The 13572-nt window shown below is 46.3% G+C and overlaps 1 protein-coding gene across 1 annotated transcript in view; it reads left to right on the top strand.

Annotated features, from left to right (window-relative positions):
* LOC109936145 (CMP-N-acetylneuraminate-beta-galactosamide-alpha-2,3-sialyltransferase 1-like) overlaps positions 1 to 13572 on the top strand; it is a 93034-nt gene that overhangs the window by 13959 nt on the left and 65503 nt on the right. Inside the window, exon 4 of the mRNA XM_048596079.1 lies at positions 7652 to 7701. The gene's annotated coding sequence lies outside the window, so the exon portion shown is untranslated. The remainder of the gene's footprint in view (positions 1 to 7651; positions 7702 to 13572) is intronic.

The raw sequence follows: 13572 nt of genomic DNA, 5'->3' as shown, positions 1-13572 counted from the left end.
TTCCGCTTGGGAACCCTGCAGCCCAATGGTATCAATGTGGATTTCACTAGCTTCAAAATCTCCCCTCCCCCTACCACATCCCAAAACCAGTCCAGCTCGTCCCCGCCTCCCGAACCTGTTCTTCCTCCCACCTATCCCCTCCTCCCACCTCAAGCCGCACCCCCATCTCCTACGAGATGACTAACCTCATCCCGCCCCCTTGACCTGTCCGTCCTCCCTGGACTGACCTATCCCCTCTCTAACTCCCCACCTACACTCACGTTTACTGGCTCCATCCCCACCTCTTCGATCTGTTTGTTTCCTCTCCACCTATCCTCTCCTCTATCCATCTTCTATCCGCCTCCCACTCTCTCCCTATTTATTTCAGAACCCCCTTCCCCTCCCCCTTTTCTGATGAAGGGTCTAGGCCCGAAACGTCAGCCTTTCTGCTCCTATGATGCTGCTTGGCCTGCTGTGTTCATCCAGCCCTGCACCTTGTTGTCTCGCAAAAGTTTACCAGACTGATTCCTGAGATGGTGGGACTGAAGGAATGAGGAGAGATTGAATTGGGTAGGATTATATTTGCTGGACTGTACAAGAGGAGGGGATCTCACAGAAAAATAATATTCTAACAGGATTGGACAGGGTAGATGCAGGAAGAATGTACTGTTGGTGGGGAGCCCAGAACCAGAGTCACAATTAAGACGCCGAGTGAACCATTCAGAACTGAGATAGAGTCATAGAACTGTGCAGCACTTGTCCATGCCGAACAGATATCCTAAATTAATCTAGTCCCGTTTGTCAGTATTTGCTGCATATCCCTCTAAACCCTTCTTGTTCATATACCCATCCAGATGCCTTTTAAATGTTTTAGTTGTACCAACTTCTACCACTTCCTCTGGCAGTTCATTCCATACGTGCACCACCTTCTGTATGAAAAAGTTGCCCCTTATGTCCCATTCAAATTTTTCCCCTCACCCGCGGCCTTTCAGTTGTTTCACCGGCGGGAGTCCGGGAGGAAGCGCGAGGGCACCCTGGGAAGGTAAGCTTTTCGATTATAAAAGTCTTACCTCGCATGACTCCATTTTTGGAGTGAGTAAGTGAGGTAATATATTTGGGCGGTTGCTTTACCCGAAACACTACCGAGATAGTGTCTCCCACCCATCCTCTTCCTCTAACCAAAAAGAAAAGGTTCTGAGCGCCGATTTGGTAAGGTTACTAGTTTTTTTTTCAATAGTCTGTTTGGGAATTCAGAACAATGGGAATGGATGTTCGGACAGTTGTATGCTTCTCCTGTGGAATATGGGAGGTAAAGGTCACCACTAGTGTCCCCACTGACTTCATCTGTGGGAAGTGCACCCAACTCCAGCTCCTTGGAAACCGCGTTGGGGAACTGGAGCTGGAACTGGATGAACTTCGGATCATTCGGGAGGCTGAGGGGGTAATTGAGAGGAGTTACAGGGAGGTTGTCACACCTCAGGTACAGGAAAAAGGTAGATGGGTTACAGTCAGGGGACGGAAAGGGAACAGGCAGACAGTGCAGGGATATCCTGTGGCCGTTCCCCTCAAGTATACCGTTTTGGATACTGTTGGGGGGGACGACTTACCAGGGGTAAGCCATGGGGTACAGGTCTCTGGCTCAGAGTCTGTCCCTGTTGCTCAGAAGGGAAGGGGGGAGAGGAGGAGAGCATTAGTCATTGGGGACTCCATAGTTAGGGGGACAGATAGGAGATTCTGTGGGAACGAGAGAGACTCGCGGTTGGTGTGTTGCCTCCCAGGTGCCAGGGTCCGTGATGTCTCGGATCGTGTTTTCGGGATCCTTAAGGGGGAGGGGGAGCAGCCCCAAGTCGTGGTCCACATAGGCACCAACGACATAGATAGGAAAAGGGTTGGGGATGTAAGGCAGAAATTCAAGGAGCTAGGGTGGAAGCTTAGAGCTAGAACAAACAGAGTTGTTGTCTCTGGTTTGTTACCCGTGCCACGTGCTAGCGAGGCAAGGAATAGGGAGAGAGAGCAGTTGAACACGTGGCTACAGGGATGGTGCAGGAGGGAGGGATTCAGATACCTGGATAATTGGGGCTCATTCTGGGGTAGGTGGGACCTCTACAAACGGGATGGTCTACACCTGAACCAGCGGGGTACCAATGTCCTGGGGGCGAAATTTGCTAATGCTGTTCGGGAGGGTTTAAACTAATTCAGCAGGGAGATGGGAACCTGAATTGTAGCTCCAGTGTACAGGAGGTTGAGAGTAGTGAGGTCATGAATAAGGTTTCAAGGTCGCAGGAGTGTACCAGCAGGCAGGACGGTGATTTGAAGTGTGTCTACTTCAACGCCAGGAGCATCCGGAATAATGGGTGAACTTGCAGCATGGGTTGGTACCTGGGCCTTCGACGTTGTGGCCATTTCGGAGACATGGACAGAGCAGGGACAGGAATGGTTGTTGCAGGTTCTGGGGTTTAGATGTTTCAGTAAGATCAGGGAAGGTGGTAAAAGAGGGGGAGGTGTGGCATTGTTAGTCAAGGACAGTATTACGGTGGCAGAAAGGACATTTGATGAGGACTCGTCTACTGAGGTAGTATGGGCTGAGGTTAGAAACAGGAAAGGAGAGGTCACCCTGTTGGGAGTTTTCTATAGGCCTCTGAAAAGTTCCAGAGATGTAGAGGAAAGGATTGCAAAGATGATTCTGGATAGGAGCGAAAGTAACAGGGCAGTTGTTATGGGGGACTTTAACTTTCCAAATATTGACTGGAAATGCTATAGTTCGAGTACTTTAGATGGGTCAGTTTTTGTCCAATGTGTGCAGGAGGGTTTCCTGACACAGTATGTAGATAGGCCAACAAGAGGCGAGGTCACATTGGATTTGGTACTGGGTAATGAACCAGGCCAGGTGTTAGATTTGGAGGTGGGTGAGCACTTTGGTGATAGTGACCATAATTTGGTTACGTTTACTTTAGCGATGGAAAGGGATAGGTATATACCGCAGGGCAAGAGTTATAGCTGGGGGAAAGGCAATTATGAGGCGATTAGGCAAGATTTAGGATGCATAGGGGATGGAGAAGGAAACTGCAGGGGCTGGGCACAATTGAAATGTGGAGCTTGTTCAAGGAACAGCTACTGCGTGTCCTTGATAAGTATGTACCTGTCAGGCAGGAAGTGGTCGAGTGAGGGAACCGTGGTTTACTAAAGAAGTTGAATCTCTTGTCAAGAGGAAGGAGGAGGCTTATGTAGAGATGAGGCGTGACGGCTCAGTTAGGGTGCTTGAGAGTTACAGTTAGCCAGGAAGGACCTAAAGAGAGAGCTAAGAAGAGCCAGGAGGGGACATGAGAAGTCTTTAGCAGGTAGGATCAAGGAAAACCCTAAAACTTTCTATAGGTGAGTCAGGAATAAAAGAATGACTAGAGTAAGATTAGGGCCAGTCAAGGACAGTAGTGGGAAGTTGTGCGTGGAGTCTGAAGACATAGGAGAGGCACTAAATGAATATTTTTCGTCAGTATTCACACAGGAAAAAGACAATGTGGTTGAGGAGAATACTGAGATACAGGCTATGAGACTAGACGGGATTGAGGTTCATAAGGAGGAGGTGTTAGCAATTCTGGAAGGTGTGAAAATAGATGAGTTCCCTGGGCCGGATGGGATTTATCCTAGGATTCTCTGGGAAGCTAGGGAGGAGATTGCAGAGCCTTTGCCTTTGATCTTTATGTCGTCATTGTCTACAGGAATAGTGCCAGAAGACTGGAGACTAGCAAATGTTGTCCCCTTGTTCAAGAAGGGGAGTAGAGACAACCCTGGTAATTATAGACCAGTGAGCCTTACTTCGGTTGTGGGTAAAGTGTTGGAAAGGATTATAAGAGATAGGATTTATAATCATTTAGAAAGGAATAATTTGCTTAGGGATAGTCAACACGGTTTTGTGAAGGGTAGGTCGTGCCTCACAAACCTTATTGAGTTCTTTGAGAAGGTGACCAAACAGGTGGATGAGGGTAAAGCAGTTGATGTGGTGTATATGGATTTCGGTAAAGCGTTTGATAAGGTTCCCCACGGTAGGCTATTGCAGAAAATACGGAGGCATGGGATTGAGGGTGATTTAGCGGTTTGGATCAGAAATTGGCTAGCTGTAAGAAGACAGAGGGTGGTGGTTGATGGGAAATGTTCATCCTGGAGTTCAGTTACTAGTGGTGTACCTCAAGGATCTGTTTTGGGGCCACTGCTGTTTGTCATTTTTATAAATGACCTGGATGAGGGCGTAGAAGGATGGGTTAGTAAATTTGCGGATGACACTAAAGTCGGTGGAGTTGTGGATAGTGCGGAAGGATGTTGCAGGTTACAGAGGGACATAGATAGGCTGCAGAGCTGGGCTAAGAGGTGGCAAATGGAGTTTAATGCGGAAAAGTGTGAGGTGATTCATTTTGGAAGGAGTAACAGGAATACAGAGTACTGGGCTAATGGTAAGATTCTTGGTCGTGTGGATGAGCAGAGAGGTCTCGATGTCTATGTGCATAGATCACTGAAAGTTGCCACCCAGGTTGATAGGGTTGTTAAGAAGGCATACGGTGTGTTAGGTTTTATTGGTAGAGGGTTTGAGTTTCGGAGCCTTGAGGTCATGTTGCAGCTGTACAAAACTCTGGTGCGGCTGCACTTGGAGTATTGCGTACAGTTCTGGTCGCTGCATTATAGGAAGGATGTGGAAGCATTGGAAAGGGTGCAGAGGAGATTTACCAGGATGTTGCCTGGTATGGAGGGAAGGTCTTATGAGGAAAGGCTGAGGGACTTGAGGCTGTTTTCGTTAGAGAGAAGAAGGTTAAGAGGTGACTTAATAGAGACATACAAGATGATCAGAGGATTAGATAGGGTGGACAGTGGGAGCCTTTTTCCTCGGATGGTGATGGCTAGCACGAGGGGACATAGCTTTAAATTGAGGGGTGATAGATATAGGACAGGTGTCAGAGGTAGGTTCTTTACTCAGAGAGTAGTAAGGGCGTGGAATGCCCTGCCTGCAACAGTAGTAGACTTGCCAACTTTAAGGGCACTTAAATGGTCATTGGATAAACATATGGATGATAATGGAATAGTGTAGGTTAGATGGGCTTCAGATTGGTTTCACAGGTCGGCGCAACATCGAGGGCCGAAGGGCCTGTACTGCGCTGTAATGTTCTATGTTCTATGTTCTATGTTCACCTTAAACCTATACCATCTGGTTTTGGACTCCCTATCCTAGACCTTTACTATTCACCCTATTCATGCCCTTCGTGATTTTATAAACTTCTATTAGGCCACCTCTCAGCGTCCAATGCTCCAAGGAAAATAGGCCCAGTCTATTCAGCCTCTCCCTATAGCTCAAACCGTCCATTCCTGGCAACATCCTTGTAAATCTTTTCTGAGCCCTTTCAAGTTTAACCACAATTTTTTCCTATAGCTGGGAGACCAGAATTGAACGTAGTATTCCAAAAGTGGCCTAACCAATATCCTGTACAGCCGCAGCATGAACTCCCAACTCGTATACCCAATGCACTCACCAATGGAGGCAAATGTACCAAATGCCTTCTTCACTATCCTACTTATCTGTGACTCCATTTCCAAGGAAGCATGAACCCGCGCTCCAAGGTGTCTTTGTTCAGTAACACTCCCCAGGATCTTACCATTAAGTATGTAAGTCCTGCCCTGATTTGCCATCTTAAAATGTAGCACTTCACATTTATCTGGATTAAACTCCATCTGCCATTCCTCAACCCGTCAATCCATCTGATCAAGGTTTCGTTGTACTCTGAGCCAACCTGAGATGAGGAGAAATTTCTTCATCAGAGAGTGGTGAACCTGTTGAATTCACTATCACAGAAAGTATTCAAGGTCAAAATATTGTATGGTTTGAAGAAAGGGTTGGATATAGCACCTGGGATTAAAGTGATCAATGCATATGGGCAAGAACATACTATTGAGTTGGATGATCAGCCATGATCATAATGGCTGAATGGCCTACTCCTGCTTTCCTTTATTTCCATGTGTGGAATCATTCCTAGAATCCTTACAATGTGGAAACAGGCCCTTCAGCCCAACAAGTCCACACCGACCCTCAGAGCATCCCACCCAGACCCCTCCCTCATAACCCACCTAATCTACACATCCCTGAACACTATGGGCAATTTAACATGGCCAATCCACCTCGCCTGCACAACTTTGGACTGTGGGAGGAAACCGGAACACCCGGAGGAAACCCACGCAGACACAAGGAGAATGTGCAAACTCCACACAGACAGTCGCCCGAGGGTGGAATTGAACACGGGCCCCTGGCGCTGTGAGGCAGCAGTGCTAACCACTGAGCCAGCCTGCTGCCCTACAAAGGTGGCTCCTTCAACAAAGCCATAAACTTCCTTAAACACCCTCAGTTGGAAAATAGAGATGGGAATTATTTGCTTTGCAATGAGGCTAAGATCCCACAAACGTATAAAAAATGTTTGCAGCAGAAAGAATATCCTTATTATGCATCATAACAATTGAAACCCTAAGGCAAAAGGCAGACTATTATTTAAGTGGAGAAAGACTCCAAAAAAGTGCAGCGCAGAGTGACCTGGGTGTTTTTGTGCAGGAAAGACACAAAGCTAGCGTGCAGGTGCAGGAAAGAGCTAAGAAGGCAAATAGAATTTTGATCTTTATTGCTCAGGGTTTGAAGTTTAAAAATAGGGAAACCTTCATGCAAATGTACAGAGTATTGGTGAGGCCACAACTGGGCAATAGTTTGGTCCCCATATTTTAAAAAATGAGTATACTGGCATTGGAGGCTGTTCAAAAGAGATTCACTGTGCTGGTTGATGGGCCAAATGGGCTGACTTATCAAGAACAGCTAAACAGATTAGGCCTTTATTCATTAGAGTTTAGAAGAATGAGGGATGATCCTATTGAAGCATACAAGATTCTGAGGGGGCTTGACAGGGTACGTGTTGAGAACACATTATGGCTAATGGGGAATCTCACACTAGGGGACATGGTTACAGAATAAGGCAACACTCGTTTAAAACTGAGATGTGAAGGAATTTATTCACTCAGATGGTGGTGAATGTTTGGAATTTTCTACCCACAGAATTGATCACTGAAAGTATTTAAGGAGAAGGTAGATAGATTTTTAAAGGAGTTGGACGCTACTCTGCCCTGACACAAAAGAGGAATTGAGACCTTAGGCAGAGCAACTATGATCGTGTTGAATGGTGGGGCAGGCTTGAGGAGCTGAATGGCATAATCCTGCTCCTATTTCTTATGTTCTTCAGTTCTTATGCTCTGTGCATCAAAGCTATGAACTGATGATTGATGAAGTTTTAAACTAAATTGGCAGGAGAATGTGTTCCAGCATATTATGAAATAGGTGAGCAAAATAAGACTTGCCATTGAAACGTTATTGAAAATTGAGAACAACTTTCATGATTTCAGCTTTTCAAGTTGACAGGCTGTAACTTTTAGTGTGCTGCAACTATCAGTGCTGGAGTCTCCACTATTTACAATCCACATTAATAAAATATGAAAAGGCTTAGAGTAATTTATCCAAGTTTGTTGATAAAAAGCTAATTGAGAATAGAAGATTGCGACGAAGACACAGATGCAGAGACATAGACTGGTTGACTGAGTGAACAGCTAGGTGGCAGGTGGAGGATAATGTGGAGAAATGTCATATTTTTGTAATTTGCAGGTGCCGGTCTTGAGCTGGGGTGGACAAGGTCAGAAGTCACACGACACCAGGTATAGTCCAACAGGTTTATTTGGAATTACAAGCTTTTGGAGCACTTCCCCTTTGTCAGGAGAAGTGAGGAAAAGCATACAGGCACAGCACTTATAGACAGAGAGATCAATGGGCAGAGAGATCAATAGATCACACAAATGGTGTGAGTGGAGTATCGAATAATAAGTCTCTGCAAGTGATCAAAAGTGTCAAATATGTGAGTAAGATGTCAACAGCTGAATAATGAGTGATGGGGATGACCCATAATCCAATTAATTGTGGCAGAGTGATAATTACAAAAAATTAAAATTGAGGTGGTGCTGGAGACAAACCAAATGACTGGAATAACATGATAGGTATAAGAGTCGAATGCTGAGGATCTAACCAAAGTAACAAGTAATCTAAAATTATACAAATGAATTAAGGTAGAGAGATCATAACAATTCATCAAGGTGATGGTGTTAAAACAGGACAGTAAGGAAAATTTTACAGATACAGAACAGTGGGGTCACATGTAGCGCAACATGAACAGTTGAGGCCGTCTTCATGGGTACGGAACTTGGTTTTCAGTCTCTGCTCAGCGATTCTGCGTTGTTGTATATCTCAAAGGCTGCCTTGGAGAACGCTTGCCCGAAGATCAGAGCTGAATGCCCTTGACTGCTGAAGTGTTCCCCGACTGGGAGGGAACATTCCTGTCTGGTGATTGTTGTGCTGTGTCCATTCATCCGTTGCTGTAGCATCTGCATGGTCTCGCCAATATACCGTGCCTTGGGGCATCCTTGCCCGCAGAGTTTGAAGTATACAACATTGGCTGAGTCACATGAGTATCTGCCACGTACGTGGTGCATGGTGTCAAGTTTCTGCAGAGATTCAAGAAAGCAGAGAAGATCCCGAAAGGACTACAGATCATGAACCCACTCAAGTCGACCTACAACACAGACTACGCTGAGAGGTTCTGCCATCACAACTCTTGAAACTCCTCAATCACCTCGTACACCAGCTCAACATTAGCTTGAAATTGAGATAGAGTCCATATTCTCAGCTTGTGCTCAGGATATAGTGGACCAGCAGTGAGACACTGCCAAGCAGAACTACAGCACCTACATGCACACTAAGAACAGGAAACTGGAGAATCTTGGCATCACCACCAGCAGTAACCAAACCTCCCCCGGTACCACAGTTGAAACTGGTACCGCCGTAGGGAAATCCATCGTCAACTTGTCTGACCACACCCTTCAATCAGTCGAAATCAAAAAGTTAAGTATTTACTTCCTTGTCTTTCTAGATGGTAGAGGTCACAGATTTTGTAGATGCTGTCAAAGAGTGGTGAATTGCAGGAACAGCAAGTATGTTTCCAGGTCAGGATGATGAGCAACTTGGAGGGAAATGGTGTTCTCTTGAATTTGATGCTCTTGTCTTTCCAGGTGGTAGTGGTTGTGGGTTTGGAAACTGATGTCTAAGGACTCTTGGTGAATTTCTGCAGTGCGTCTTACAGATAATGCACACTGCTAGTACTCTGCGTTGGTGGTGGAGGGAGTAAACGTTTGTGGATGTGGTACCAAGTACGCGGACTGTTTTATCCTGAGTGGTGTCAAGCTTCTTGCGTGTTATTGGAGCTGCCACTAATCCAGACAAATGAGGAATATTCTATCACATTCCTGTAGATGTGGACAGGTTTTGGAGACATGGGAGGGGTGTTACTGCAAAATTACAAACATCTGACCTGTTCTTGTATTTAGATGCCTAATCCAGTTCAGTTTCTGCTCCATGGTAGCCCTCAGGATGTTGATAGTCAGGGACTGAGTGATGGTAATACAACTAAATGACAAGATGGTTATATTATCCCTTGTTGGAAATGTTCATTGCCCGGCATAAATGCGACTTGTGACTTATCAGCTCAAGATTGAATGAACGTTTTTCAGGTCTTACTCATATGGATAATGAATGTTATAGCAGTTGAGGAGTCATGAGTAATACTGAACATTGTGCAATAATTTGTGACTACCCCCAATTCTGACCATATGTTGGAGTAATTGACGGAGGAGCTGAACTTCAACTAGGACATCTGTGGCACAGTGCCTCTGAGCCAGAAGATCCAGTTTCAGGTCCCATCTGCACCAGAAATGTGTCATAACAAGTGCAAACAAAAATCTGCCCTGACGAAATCCTACAGTGATGTATTGAGAATCAAGTGATGGACGTCAACTGCAAACCTTCTGCTTTGTGCTAAGTATGACTCCAAGCAATTTTCCACCTAATTCCCAATGACTTCAGTTTTGCTGCGGCTCCTTTATGCCAGACTCAAATGCAGATTGAGGTCAAGAGCAGTCACTATTGTCTCAACTCTTGATCTCAATTCCTTTGTCTATATGTGGACCATGTCTGTAAGAAGGTCAGTACCTGAGTAACACAGGAAGATGCCAAATTGAATGTGCCATTGAGCAACTTATTGCTTTATAAGTGCAGCTTAATAGCACTATTGTTGCAACATTCCAACATTTTGCTGATGATCAAGGGTAGGCTGATTGTGCAGCAATTGCCCAGATGGGATTTGTTTGATTTCTTTTTATCATGGACAGCACGGGATGTTGGATGGGTCAGTGAATGGGTTGGGAGGACGATAACCCAAAGGTGAGGCCAGATTGTGGGTCGATCAAGGAAGTTACTGTCTGGTTTGGCAGCGATCATTGTCTGTTTGTAGACCCCACTGTTCTTTCAGGTTCAAGGTTGAAATAGCTACACAGAGGCTGGTATCCTGTTACCAAGTCAACCTTTTTACATGTACACGGTACGCTGGCTGTAGCCAGCCCAGCTCAGGAGTCAGTCCTTAACAGAGGAGATTTTAATCTCCTAGTTATATTGGTCAGCCAATGATTTTCTGATTGGCCCAGGTGAACAACCCCAATCAAGAACATTGTAGTTAACAAGGTCCGCCTGGTCCCAATCACTATATCCCTCCCCTGCCATGTCCAGGGATATAGGCCTGGTCTTTCTCTTGTAGTTTCTCTTGCAATGTTTTCGCCCCAGGTCTGGTTCCTGTCTCTCGGACACAGATGGTGTGTACTGGTCTGTGGCCCGTCTCTTGCATTGGAACATCTCGGAAGAGTTTCTTCCTCTTCTTCCCGCAGCAATGGTATCGAAGCTGCATCCAATTTGGACTCTGAGCTTTCCTTGACACTAGACGGAAGGGTAGAACCCGTGGTTTCTGCCAGGCCTTCTGGCTGTTCTGAGGGGCCAGGTGTGTTTTGCTCCTGCCCTGTTTGTGAGGTAACAGCTTTCAGATGATCCACATGTTTGTTGAGGACTGTATCACCGAGCCGAATGTCGTAAGTCATGGGACTGGACCTCACGTCACCCTCGCCTTGTACCTGTAAACGGCCATTTCCATTGTTCCAGCACCAAACTTCACCCCCTGAATTAAATTGTCTCTCTCGCTTAGAGGTGGCATTTGGCCAGCACTGGCATTCCTGCTGCCATTTCACCCTCACCCCCAGGTCTGGGAATATCAGGTTTAACCTGGTGCGGAATCTTCTCCCCATCAGCAACACTGCCGGAGCTGTTCCTGTTGTTGCATGTGGGGTGGTCCTATCATCAAAGGGGAACCAGGACAGTTTGGTATCAATTGACGCTGTAGGCTGCTTCTTTAAGCCAGCGTTCCATGTTTGGACTGCTCTGTCTGCTAGACCATTGGACAACGGATGGTATGGAGCTATCCTTATGTGCCGAGTGCCATTGGACTTTAGGAAATATTCGAATTCCCTGCTGGTAAAATGACTTTCCATTATCCGTGACCAATACTTCCAGGAATCCATGTATTGTGAATGATACTTGCAGCTTCTCAGTCGTTGTCCCTGAGTTTGCTGAACGAACTTTATGCACATCCAACCCCTCTGAATGGACGTCCACAATGACCAGGAACACTGAGCCCATGAAAGGTCCGGCATGGTCGACATGAAACTGAATCCAGGGTTTACCCGGCCATTCCCATGAACGTGGGGGGGCTGCTAGTAGCAATTTCTGTCCTTGTTGGCATTCGGGCCACTGCCCCACCAATGCAGCTATGTCGGCATCCAACCCCGGCCACCAGACATAGCTTCTTGCCACCATCTTCATCTTGGAAACCCCTGGATGACCCTGGTGGAGTTTGGTCAGTATCTGGTGGCAACCTTTTCTGGGAACAATCCCCCTTGCTCCCCTCAGTAATATGCCGTCCTGTACAGGGATCTGGTCTCGCCAGGTCCAAAAGGGTTTCAATCCAGGTTGTGATGGCCCTTTTACTTCCCCCGTTATCACCAGCTGTTTCAGTTTCACTGGGACAGGATTTTTTTGTGTCCACAGTTGGATATTGTCTGCAGTGACTGGAAAAGTGTCCAGACAGTTTAAAACCAAACTGGACTCTTCCAGGGGAGGCACCTCCAGTGGAGTATCTGCCGGTGAGAGGCAGCTTAAGGCATCCACATTAGCCACTTGGCTTCCTGGACAGTGTTCTAACTTGTACGCGCTAAGAATAAGGACCCAATGCTGGATTCTACCGGAAGCTGTGGGCGGCACTGCCTTGCCTTCCTTCAGTAGCCCTAACAGGGGTGTGTGTTCTTTTACTATGACAATTTCTTGTTCATAAAGGTACCGGTGGAACATCCTCACCTAAAAGATGACTGCTAAACCTTCCTTTTCTACCTGGGCATAACTTGCGTTTGGCATCAGCCATACACTATCGGGCATTCCTGTTCGTTGGGTCACCGGTGAGCCAACCCCACTACCCCGATACCATACAGGGAGGCATGACATGTCAGCACCAGATCTCACTTCGGATCATAATGTGCCAACACCTTCGATGACAATAGCTGCGTTTCCACTTCCCGAAAGGCTGCTTCTTGGCTGCGTGACCATTTCCAAGGCTGACCCTTTTTCAACAGCAGGTATAAGGGTGCCAAGATGGACGCTGGGTGATGTATGAAGTTACAGTAATAATTCACTAACCCAAGGAAAAACCTAAGCTCTTGTACAGATGTGGGAGCCGGGGCTCCTTTGGTCGCACTCACTTTCTCTTAAAAAGGGTGTAACAAGGTTTTGTTGACTCTGTAACCCAAGTAGCCACTTGGGGTGCCTGGAACACACATTTTTCCCATCTAAGACATATGCCTGCCTGGAATAAATGTTTAAACAGTATGTCCATGTTCTCCAAGCGCTCTGTATTGGCCTTCCCTGTTATCAGTACATTATCCAGATAAATGACGACCTGGGGTAGCCCTTGTAAAACGTTCTCCATGGTCCATTAGAAAAGAGCACAGGTTGATGATACCCCAAATGGCAGTCTCTTGTACATTGATATAAACCCTTTTGGGTATTAATTGTAGAGCACTTCTGGGGCTTCTCATCCAGTTGTAGTTGCAGGTAGGCGTGGCTCATGTCCAGCTTCGTTAAGGACAGCACCCCCTCACTCCCCCACCGCCAACTTTGTGTACAAGTCCTCGATGCAAGGGATTGGGTATTTATCCGGCTGTGAGAAGCAGTTTACCATTTGTTTAAAATCCCCACAAAGACAAACTGAGCCGTCAGGCTTCACAATCGGTACGACCGGCGCTGCCCATTCTGCAAACTTTATCAGTTTGATGACTCCTTCGCTCTCCAGTCTCCTGATTTCTGCCTCTGCTTTTGCCCACAAGGCACCTGGCACTGGGCGGGCCTTGCACCTTCTGTCAGAATCTACAACTTGGGGTCACACTGTTTAACAATAAGTGGTCACCTTTTTTAAGGCAGGGATAAGAAGTATTCCTTTCATAGAAGTCAGTGGAAGTAGAACCTTTGAATATTTTTGTCAGAGTCGGATTGATTCTTGGTAAGAAAGGGAGTGAAGGGTTGGGAGGAAGGTAAAAAGAGTAATTAATGAT

Source organism: Rhincodon typus, chromosome 4 (genome assembly GCF_021869965.1).
Source record: "Rhincodon typus isolate 14 chromosome 4, sRhiTyp1.1, whole genome shotgun sequence".
NCBI classification, from domain to species: Eukaryota; Metazoa; Chordata; class Chondrichthyes; order Orectolobiformes; family Rhincodontidae; genus Rhincodon; species Rhincodon typus.
This window is presented reverse-complemented; position numbering and strand designations above follow the sequence as displayed.